This window comes from Vigna umbellata, chromosome 2 (assembly GCF_029865625.1).
Source record: "Vigna umbellata cultivar VRB3 chromosome 2, Vumbellata_1.0, whole genome shotgun sequence".
Lineage (NCBI taxonomy): Eukaryota > Viridiplantae > Streptophyta > Magnoliopsida > Fabales > Fabaceae > Vigna > Vigna umbellata.
The window spans coordinates 4,591,678-4,604,389 of NC_142166.1; positions in this window are offsets into that span (position 1 = coordinate 4,591,678).

Here is a 12,712-nt window from a genome sequence, read left to right on the forward strand (position 1 = left end):
CTTGTTCCCTTTTATTCTCTCCTAATTTTTTTTTTCATTCTAAATAAAATTAAAGACATTTAAAAAGCATACAGTATTAATAATAAAAAAAAGACATCAAAACAATATTTGAAACGGTTGAAGAAAATTTCTGAACATGCGTTTACATGCAACAAAATCATATTTTTATAAGTATTCATTTAATGTTAAATAAATATATGAAAAAAAAATGTATGTTGCCTCAAATAGAAATAAATCTCCAATCATTTTACTTTATTTAATCATGTCATTTAAAGTAACTGTTCATTTAATTAAGACTTTATTTTAAATGATTACTTTTTTATATCAAATTTAATCTAGAAGAGAAAGTTCGGCTTTTAAAGTGTTATAGTTAAATAATGTTAACTAAATTATTTAATTAGTATTAACTAATTTGATTTCTTGTATTATATTCCAAATCAGAAGCAAATAATACTTAATTATCAAACATTTGAAAAAAAAATATAGTTAATTAATATTTAACCATGGTTTGATAAAATATTTAAGCATGCATGCAAAGAAGGGTTAGTGATAAATTAATTAAGAATTGAATTTTGATTTGTTCTAAAAGTTGAATTGTGATTTGGGTATGTTTGATAGTGAAATGCAACGGAGAAAGGATGAGAAGGCAAAGGAAGAAAATTGGGAAAGGTCGGTCACCGGCTAACGCTATTATTATTCATGTAAATTGCCATAAACCCTAATGTGGGTGGGTCTCTGTGCTTCCTACTCACTTTAGTATCAAAAAAGTATCATGCCCCTATTCAACTTTTTCCTCTTTTCTATCTATGGAAAAAAATGCAAAATTCTTTTTCAATTCATTTTTATTTTTAAATCTTTAAATGATTTGTTTATATTATAATAAAAGTTGCATGTGTAATGTAAAGTGAGATTGTATTAGTAAAAATGTTTCATAAAATTAATATATATATATATATATATATATAGAGAGAGAGAGAGAGATTATTTTTAATATGTGAAAGAAAAAACGTTGACATGCACATAAAGAATATCATTGTAAGTTAGTTTTGCATCATATTAACAAGATAAAACAAAATTTTGGTGTGTGAAATTTCCTTACTTTATACATATTAGAATTTTTCAAAATTCATATACAAATTCCCATGGTTTATGCTAATTTTTGTTAATTGAAAATAAAATTTCAGATCAATAATTTCCATAGCTATTTAATATAAACAATTATTGCACGTGTTATTGAAATAAACCTTTAATTTTTTAAAGTCAAAATATTTAAATAACTATACTTGAGTTTTATTTAACAACTGTCGCTTAGAAATGTTAGGTTCCATTTCTTTGATAAAAAACCACTTGTTTTTTTTTTTATTAGTTACAAAATGGTGACATAATTTTGAATATATTGCGTACTTTATAAATTTTGTATTAGAATAAAGAAAATCAAAACATTTTTACTATTTTTTGTACAAATATTTAAAGACAGCAAATAAATCCGAATCACGAAGCAAATTATATTTAAATGACATAAAATAAATCAAAAACAGAAAAAAAATCTTAAAATAAACATGTTTTTTGGGTTAGTTCATATATATTCTTAATTTTGTTGTGAAGTAGTTTGAGGGCATCTTTAATATAAAAGTCACCTCAGTTTTAAAAAATACTATTATTGAAACATATAAATTATGAAGGTAAGATTTTAAGTTATAAGAAAATACATTAAAATAGAAGATACAATCAAAATCTGAAAATAATATGCTTTATAATAATATATATTCACATAATAATGATGAATGGACAACTTCCCTACCCAGAAAAGCTTCGGTCTAATTCTCATAATAGTAATAGTAAATAACACTTGTTCTGATGTGTAAGATGTTAGAAATATAGAATTGCATCACTCTATTTAATGCTTCCATGACTGTGAACAATGTAAGTCACACATCACGTGAGAAAACAACACTCCAACCCCGACACATTGCCAAAACCCTAGGACTCTGTCATTGTAATATGAACAGATGTTTGAAAGAGAATATGAGAAAAATAAAGAAATAAAATAGTATTAGGTGGATTTAAGGGTCTATACAGAAAAAGAAATTATATTGTAGATATAAGATACATTTTTTCGAATTTAATAGTTTGTGATTATTTTCAAAATATTTAAACTTTCTATTATTAATTTCACAACTTTGAGTATCATTTTTTTGTGGCAGTAATTATCATACCATTCTGTCCTTTGCAGATTTTTGTTTCATCTTGTAATGTAGTTTTATTTAATTAATTTGTTATGACATGTATTTGTCGTCCCTTTTTCAGAAAAAAATAATAATAATAAAAACTATCGCCCTTTTACGATGGTTTATATCTTTCAATTCATACTTTTCTAAATTTAAGTTTAATTAGAAAGTGAAAAAAAAAACATATATAACAATATAGTGAGCTATGTAGAATAATATGAGTATAAATTATACTATTAATATTCTCATCTTCAGATGAAAAATTATATTTATCTTTTTATTTTAATAATATCAATTTTATCTCACTTTTCACATTGCTTTCAATGAGATAATCCTATTTTAATCACACAAACATTTACTATATATATATATATATATATATATATATATATATATATATATATATATATATATATATATATATATATTTAAAAAAAGATAAAAGTTAAAGTAAGTAATATACTATATTGCTATTAATTTAATATGAAGTACCATAAGAAATAAAGAAAATATAATGGACTTTCAAATAGAGTAGAGAAATAAACCGAGATTATTTTAGAACTTTAAAACAGAATAAAAACATATACATTATCGTTAACATGCCTAATTGTAAACAATAAATAACAAAATGTTTAAATTTACTTGTGCTTAGCTAGCCAGTAAAACACTTAGCATGCATTAAGCTTCCTGAAGCATTTCAAATGGAAGTTATTTATTACTATTTTCTAAGACTGAAAGTATTCTTTTAATGTGGATTTCGCATACACAAATTGCTTAAAATTATAAATAACTACTTATAAATTAGAAATAGTAGTTTATACAACACAATTTTTCAGTAAGTAATAAGAATATCCTTATTAGATTCAGTCAGTGAATAAAGTAATATTTAACCATATTCTAATAGGATAGAGCAAATATTAATTACATCAATGGTTAACAGATTTATTTAATTTGAAATAACGTTGCACCAAGTTAAATAACAAGTCACATAACCTTGAAGATTTAAATAGCTATTTATGTTTATAATTAGAGTAAGATGAAATAATTTGATTCCACTAAGAAAAAAAATGATAATTTAAATTGAAAAAGAGATACATTATGATTTGAATGGTTACCTGTAAAGTAGGTGACAGGCACCGGCCCACCGGCAAGCGCAGTCATCGCAGCCATTCAGAAGTTGGTTTGGTTTCTTCTTCCAATTGACAATGATGTGCTGGGAGCATTTTACATAAATCAAAATCAAATCAAATACTTCATTTTTTTAATTTGAGATTGACCAAAAATATTGGTTAATGACAACGTGCAACTTAAAAAAGTTGCACGTATATTATGTCATCATCTTCGATTGGAGTATTGATTTGCAAGTTATAATTTTCTTAAGAGTGAAGTACAGGCAATGCCTACTGAAGAGAATCTTCCGGGCTTGGGTAGGATGGTTTAAGGGAATATTTATAAAACACCAATTTATGATATAAGCAACTATATCTAATAAAATAAAAAGGGTAAGTTTAGATATTATTTAGAAAAATTATTATCATTATTCGTCAAATAAGGATAGATTGTTCATATCCAAATTACTTTAATACACTTTTGGACATATGGTGGTGTATAATCTCGCTTTATTTGACGAAGATAAGAGCATATAAATTGTCAGATGCAGACGAGTAGTTTGATGTGATCTATATAAGTCTCAAATCACCTCATCATCTGTAAAGATCTCTGATTATGCCTTAATCTCATGTAGGTTAAAAAATTTCATCTTCGTCACAAAACGTGTGACCCAAAATCCAGCTTCATCAATACTAACCAATTGTTACTTCCTTCTTATCCCGAGGAAGTCTCATATATCTAACTATACAAGAAAGTCTAATTATAACTTCTCCTTATGTAAAACTCTAAGATCGGTATGTAAGAGGCCCTTCGTGTTCTTGTTATTTATATAACAAACAAATTCAAATAAAAATCAATACAACTATCAAACAACTAATTCAAAAAGAATAAATAAACAAAACAAAAACACAAAATAAATAAATAAAAAAAGAAATCTTAACAATATTTTAAATTTTGGTATAATCCCTAGTCGATTTTTGAAATTTGGTACGCTATGTAAGTGGATTTTGAAATTTAATATTTTTCGTAACCTCTCAAACCTAAATCCTCATATTTATAATCCTAAATTTTCAAATTTATTTTGTACTTACATTCAACTACAAATTTCGACATCCGGTTCAATAAAACATTTACAAATTTTTCATCTTCATGATTATTGTCCACAATATATAAATTTAGTAAATTTTATGCATGTACTTACTTGTTTGTAGCACAACCTTACTTGCTTTGAAGGTGGGTGTGTGGGGAAAGGTCAAAGTAATGGGTGAAAATGTGTGGGGTGCATTGTGTGGGAAAGGATGTGTGAGAAAGAGGAAAGGTGCAACATATTAGGGGGACTTGCAGTGCCTATGATAAGGAAGCAAGTGTGAGGGGTCAAGTCGTTCATCCTGACCATCGTTGTTAGCCTAAACAACTCGTCCATCCGTCAGTTCGTCCATCCGAGCTAGTCCAACCATTCCTCTATCTTGTTAGTGTTCAATTACAAATTAAAAATATTATCATAAAGGTCAATTGTGCAAATCTAGGAAGTAAAAATGAACATTCTTCCCTCACAAAGAAGAAAACAAAATTAAGATAGTATAAAGAAAAAGGATGTAAGCCTGACACGTTGCAAACAAAATCGGGAGTTCACAATCATCATAGTCAATTTTCACCTTGATCTCAGAAGTTAACTTCTCACATTTCATGTTAGTGATTATAAAATTAATCAAAAGAATGTAACTTGGCATTAGTTACAATATTAGATTTAAAAGAATAAAAATTGTTAGTTATAAAAAAATATGAAAATATAAAACATGTGTTGTAAGCTAATGCATGAAGAGTCTTATTGTAGTCAATATTAATGAACTACTAACAATAAAACACAAATAAATTATGAATCATCACCATAAAGAGGGATATGCTAGCTTAAAACTTACAAACATGTTTTTTGATACAGTTCTGTCAAAGGATAAAAAATAAATAAGTTCATTAAGGACACTAATAGTGAGGAAGGAAACAATTGCAAACTACATGTCTCTAACAATCAACCAACATTCATCGATAACAACATATATACCTCACCATTATAAAAACATTTCAATCTAACATTAGCCAAATATAGGCAACCATCAAGGAACAAACTAAATGAAATAAATGCATTTTCACACTCTTAAATCAATCACCAACACATCACAATGTCAATATCAAGCACCAAAACAAAAACCTCAAATACCATAAAATAATTAGCAAAACGAATTGAAACAAAAAATATAGATAAAGCCAAAACACAAACTCAATCAAACACCAAAACATAAACAACTAATATTTTGACTCCATTTATATAATCATTCTCAATAAAAAGCAAAAAACATTAACATGTGAAGATTTTAGGTCATAAAGAAGTTTTACATTTCATTGAATTTTGTAATTTCATAAACATAGTCACAACCCTTTAGACCATGCTCATAGATTTTGAAATTCAGCCCATCCGTCCAACCCGATCGTTCAGGCCTGACCAACCCGTCCAAACAAAAACTAAACACCTATATTATGAAAACTAAAAAATGAAACTAAGAAGGACAACACAATGACTAACCTTCAATTTGATACTCCAACAAAAAGAGAATAAAAAAAACTATGAAGAAGAAGAAGAATAAGTTGGGCTAAGTAAGGTAGGTTTAACACTACCTAAACTTCAAAGTCATGGTGATCGAATAAGAAGATCAAGGACTCAGACAATAATACAGGTTAAAGAAGAATTAAGGTTAAAAGAAGTAGTCACTTTGGTAAAAAAAAAACAAGAAATTTAAGTGACATTTCTATGAGTCCATTATTCATGTCCATTAAATAAATAGGAAAGAATAGACATTACAAAAATACAAAAGTAACATTGAAATGCAAGACAATTAGAAGACCAAGGAAAATTAAAATGGTAAAGAGTATAAAAAATATTTAAATGACAAAAAAATCATTGTTTAAGACAGGTGTCAATAAAATAAAGTGAGTAAAAAAATGTATTTCAGTTGTAACAAATGACTAAAAATCAAAAAACTGGACAAGTATCATTATAATAGAATGAATATTTTTGATAATTCCCTAAGTTATTATTTTCATAGTGTCTTGCATGGAAATTCGTAGGAGTAGGCAATATGAAAAAAAATCCTAAAATTTGATATGAGATCTAAGATTTGATATGAAGAGTGTGATAATAAAGTGCATGAATATAAAAAGATCCTATAGTTCTTAAAGTATTGCATGCTAATTATTTTCTTTTAAGATTTACCAAGTTAATGGTTCTTACGTTATACAAGTAAAGTGAAAAATATTATTTTATTATTTTTAAACATTATTGTAAAGCTAACAACATTCTAGCTAAACAAATAGAAACGTTAACAATATACTCGTATGAATAATTCTTATTTGTTAGTAAAATTCATTAAAAATCATAAAATGTGCTGCTTAGTAACATTTTAAATATGTTTCCTAAAACCATGAATAAAACCTTGATAAAAAAGTCTGATCTACTATACTCACGAATTTCAAAACATTTGTGGTGTTAGAGAAAAAACTCATTACCTTTGAATTATAGCGATGAAGGTAAACTTTATTATTAGAAAACCGTTGCTCAAACTCAATGTCACATATTACTTTATATTACTTTAGACAACACTTTTAAATGGTTTGTCTCAACTAAAAAATATTGTATTTGATGTCACACACATAAATTGATATATATTTTTTATTGGTATAAGTATTAACGTAAAATAAATATTTATAAATTAAATTTATATAAGATGTAATTAAGATATTTGATATAAATGATATGTAATATCAGATATCACATAACAAGATAAAAGTATTCCTTCAAAATATTTTAAAAATCAACCTAACCATATTTGTGCACTATTTATTTCTTTACCAGGTATCAATATCTTTTCATTTACAAGAACTACTTTTATATAAAAAATCCAGAAGAAATATTCATTTTTTTTCTTCTAAAAAATTGTTCTAATCAGAAATGAAATTAAAAATATTTAATAATTATATATGAGGAAATTATTCTGATGTAAAATGCATTTAGACTCGTTTTAAAGAAAAAAACCAGCAAGTAACAATGTTAATTTACATATTTTAACATTTATGTGTCATTAAATTTATGTATAATTCAATTTCAACGTCATGTATACATAAAAATCTATAAAAAATCACAAAGAGCAAGCTTTAACAAGTGTCACAACCACATTTGAAAAAGAAAAAATCAAAACAAACATAAATCAAAACTTTACTTAAACAGTAAATAAAATAGTCTTCTTGACTTCTTCACATCGGTGACTGCCCATGAATAAGTTTAATCAAGTAATTATATATTCTTTTTACTGTTTATTAATAACTATTTTAAACTTTATTTCACAAAAGATAAGTTTGACTATATATCTAACATCCCATAATTTCACATTCGACATTTAATAGATTTTATAAATATTCGACATTTAATAGATTTTATAAATATTGTAACATTTTATACGTTCGGTCACACGGTAATATATATACTTCACTCTAAATAATTCAGAGTTAATATATTGTAGCATTACACCACCACTCATAATGAATATAAAGGACTTCATACAAGATACCTATGTGTTAAACTTAGATTTCAACTAAAAACTCATAAATACAACTCGAACTCTTCTAATTTATTCTTCTATCTCTTTCTTCATTGGCACTGAATCGAACGATATTCCTTCATCTGCTCCCGTATAACGAATTATACGATCATCGCACAAACACAAATACAAACAAGTAGGGGTGAGCTAACATTACACAAATCATTTGTAAAACATGCATAATTACATTGATACACTTAACAAACATCATATAATAATTATGTCATACACCCACATAATATCATACAACAATCGCACCATAGACACTCATCCCATCATACCACAATCTCTAATAGACACTTATCCCACAATATTCAATAGACACTCATCCCACAACACCCAATAGACACTCATCCGGATGATACGTTGATGAGCAGTCACGGGAGGTTATGCACTTGTGATGACTTCTACTTATTCTTACAAATACACTTCCAAAATATTTTATATCATCCACAAGGTTAGTCCTCAACACTATGTCCAAAACCGGCACATAGGCCAGGACCTCCTGTCCCTCTCACCACATAATTCAGCCTTCTCTACTTGAGATTGGATGATTATTAGAGTGTCAAGATAACCTCCTACAACAGGACCCTCAACATCAACATATACACTAATACCATATCATTACAGAATCTCTCCATGAGACTCATATCATGCTCATATTCCTCAACTCATATTATACCATTACAAAATCTCCCCATAATACTCATATCATGTTCAGATGCATAATTTCATATCAACATCATAAAATACATTCATCACAGAAATCATACAAGATAAATATATTACAAACAAATTAACAATAATAAAATATTACTATGAATGGTCACCGAAGAAGAATCAAGTGTTTGACAATCATTAAAATAATCTTAATATATAAAAATTCTTGGGGAAATAAGAAGCTGAATCTGACAGAGCCGGTTAGATAACTTCTCATCCTTCCAGGAAGATGCAATAAAATTAAATAGAACAGTAAAAGTTATAGGGAACAACAAGTTGAATCTGGCAGAGCCGGTTAGACAACTTCTCGTCCTTCCAAAAAGATACAATGAAAATAGATAAAACAATAAAAGTTCTGGGGAAACAAGAAGTTGAATCTGGCAGAGCCGGTTAGACAACTTCTCATCCTTTCAAAAATACAATATAAATAAATAAGAAAAACAATAAAAGGTATGGGGAATACAAGAAGTTGAATCTGGCAGAGCCGATTAGACAACTTCTCATCCTTCTAAAAATGCAAAAGAAACAATTAAATGTTCTGAGTAATAATAACGTACAATTAGTATAGCAGAATCAGTATCACGTTTTACAACTATCAAACTTGAATCTCGGCACATAAGCATGTTCTTATTCGAAATTCAAGATCATACAGAAACAAAATACTCCATATTCAAGATTTAAGATCAGACAAAAGCAAAATATTGCATATTCAAGACTCAAGATAATACAAAACGAAATACTCAAGGTTAGCTCCCATTACCTTTATTCCAGACTTAATCTCCTGCTTAGAAGAATTTCCCCTTTGTAACTAGAATTTCCTCCAACTCTCTTCTCTCAAAATTTTTCTCAATTTTGGGTGCAAGTTTCAGCCTTCCTCATGCTTGCTATTTATAGGCTAAGATTTGGCACTATTTAGGTTTTTTTTTTTAAATAATATTTTATTATGAATAATATTTAAATCCCATTACAAAAAGTTGTTCCCCCTTAGCTCCACTCCTTAAAGTAGTTTTGTCTTTTTATTTATTTATTTATTATTTTTTAATATTTTATTAAAAATACTATTTTATAAAAAATAATATTTTGACTTCACCACCAAAAGTGTCTTGCTCACCATTCCACTTCTGAAAGGTTCTTTGTCATTTTGCAATCATATTATTTATATATATATATATATATAAATTTATATATATATATATATATATTTAATTTATTATTATTATTATTATTATTATTTTTAATGGACTTTACAATAAATAAATATATATATATATATATATATATTACATTATATTATATTGTAATAAATTAATAATAAATAACAAACAATAAGTGATAATAAGCAATAACAAATATAAATAAAGGTTAAATATGTTTTTAGTCCCTAAACTATCAAGCGAATTTGTATTTTAGTCCCTATTTCAAAGTAAGCTACATTTTAGTCATTCTCTTTAAGAAAACCATAATTTTCCGTCCTCCTAAACCAACAGCGTTAAAAAGAAGCTGAGTTGACTAACAATGGAGTGTCAGGTAATTTTTTTTTCTCCCTTCGTCACTGGCGCTATCTCCTTCCTTGCATCTTCGTCCACGTCCACCGCCCTCGTCAACTCTTTTTTCACCTTGTCATCTTCACCAACACGAACCTCCTCCACCACGCCAACGTTGACAGTTCTACTTCCACTACCATTGCTACTGCCACTATTTCTGGAGAGTCCATTGTCGCTTTCCATGTTTGTGTCCTCTAGCATTAACTACCGTGTTGCCCCATTTTGGCCATTGCTTCCATTGTTGCTTCCTGAAACACTTCTATTGATACAAATAAGGTTGTTTTTTTATAGGCGGGAAAGATATGGTGATGACGATGCAAGTGGGGTCCAATCATTCGTTCAGAGATCTGATTTATAAGTTGAAAATGCAAGATTTATTGCCTCTAATGGCACAACTTATATATATGGGAATAAAAGAACCAACTTTGCATCCATTCACAAATAGAAAAAGAAACCCAATGAAAATTAACCAAAACTTAAGGGACAAACTGTGGAATTGGATCACGAGTCTGATTGAAAGAAACCCCACAAATTCAATTTTAGATAAACAAACAAAATCAAAATAAAAAACAGACCTTTGGGAACTACGACGGTGAATGGACATGAGCATGATGATCATGTGGTCTAGCAGCCCTAGGATTTGGTAACTCGATTGGTGAATGGACATGATCACGATGCTTCCGCCCTGTGCGATTCTCTACAAAACCTTCACCACAAAGAACGTGCTTATGGAGTCAAGTCCCGAGGTTGGCTCGTCCAGGAACAACAGGATCGGGTTGTGGATAATGTCGATGCCGATGGAAACTCTCTGACGCTCTCCACCTGATTATCTGCGGTGACCTTCGTCGCCGATGACTATTTTCGCAGCGTTCCGAAGACCTGGCTGCTCGATGAGAACTTGGACACGACCGTTTTTCTTCGACTTGGAGAGCGTGCGCGGAAGTCTGAATTCCGCTGCGAACATCAAAGTCTCTTCCACGGTGAGCACAGGGAAGAGCAGGTCGTCTTGCATCACATACGCAAAAATCACCTTCAGAAGACGCGATTCCAACGTTTCGTCATTCAGCGCCACCGTGCCTTTTAGACTTCCCTTGGTGATTTGGTTTGCCGGCGTGTCGATCAGTGTTGACTTTCCAGAACCGCTTGCGCCGAGGACCGCCATGATCTCGCGTCGCGCGCCTCGTCGGAGATATCGTTAAGTTGGAAAGATTGACTGTGTCAGAAAAATAAATTGACGTGACACTCCACCGTTAGCCAACTCAGCTCCTTTTTAACATTGTTGGTTTTAGAGTACGAAAAATTATGGTTTCTTTAAGGAGAAAGACTAAAATGTATCTTAATTTAAAAAAAGAGGAACTAAAAACAAAACTTTATGAACTAAAAACATATTTAACCCTATAAATAATAATAAACAATATAAATATAAATAAATAAATAAAAATTAATTCATAACAAATATATAAATACGAGTGATTTTTACTACGTGTTAAACAATTAAAATGATTTTTCTGCTATCAATATATATATATATATATATATATATATATATATATATATATATATCAATTACTTTTAAAAAAAATATTTAAATCAATTCTAAATCATTGTCACAAACAATTTCATTCCATAATATTTTTACACAAAATCTAATATTTTTATTCCATGTTATCCTATTTACTATATAGAAAGAGTTATTGAAACACAATTGAACATTATATCCAAAAATATTTCATAAACTTAAATTTATATTATAAATATATTTTATTTTAAAAGAAATTCCTTGTATTACATGCATATAAATATTAAAAAAAAAACAAGAATATATAACACATGGTAACACATTTTCAATATAATTGTTGTTGTATTTATAACATATTTATTTATTTATTTATTATTTATCCTTTATTAAATCTAAATCCACAATTGTTTATTGAATAAAATATAAATTCATAAACTTTATAAATATTTATAAATTATCCATTTAGGTCTCGGTTATACAATTCAAATAAATATGTTTAAAATTATCAATTATTACATTAATTTGTATACATTATTTTATATTTTATTTTTTACCATTAAATTGATTTGAAAAATTAAATCATTTATTAGAAAAATTAATTATTTATTATAGATAATATATGATGACTCTTTTTACATAAATTTATTTATTTATTTAATCTATTTTAAAAACATATTATATTATATCTAATCATTATAAATAATAATTTAAATTAGTATATACACAATATTCTGATATTTTACTATTACTTAAATTATTATTATTATTATTCTAATTTAAAATATAACATAGAAAATTAATATAAAATTTACTTTTATCATCAAACATTATATATAAATAAAAAAATACTGCACAGGTACAAATATTAGTTATAGACATAACAACCTAAAATTATTTTAGGGTAAATCAAGTCTTGTTTATATACATTTTGTTTGTTAGGCAAAG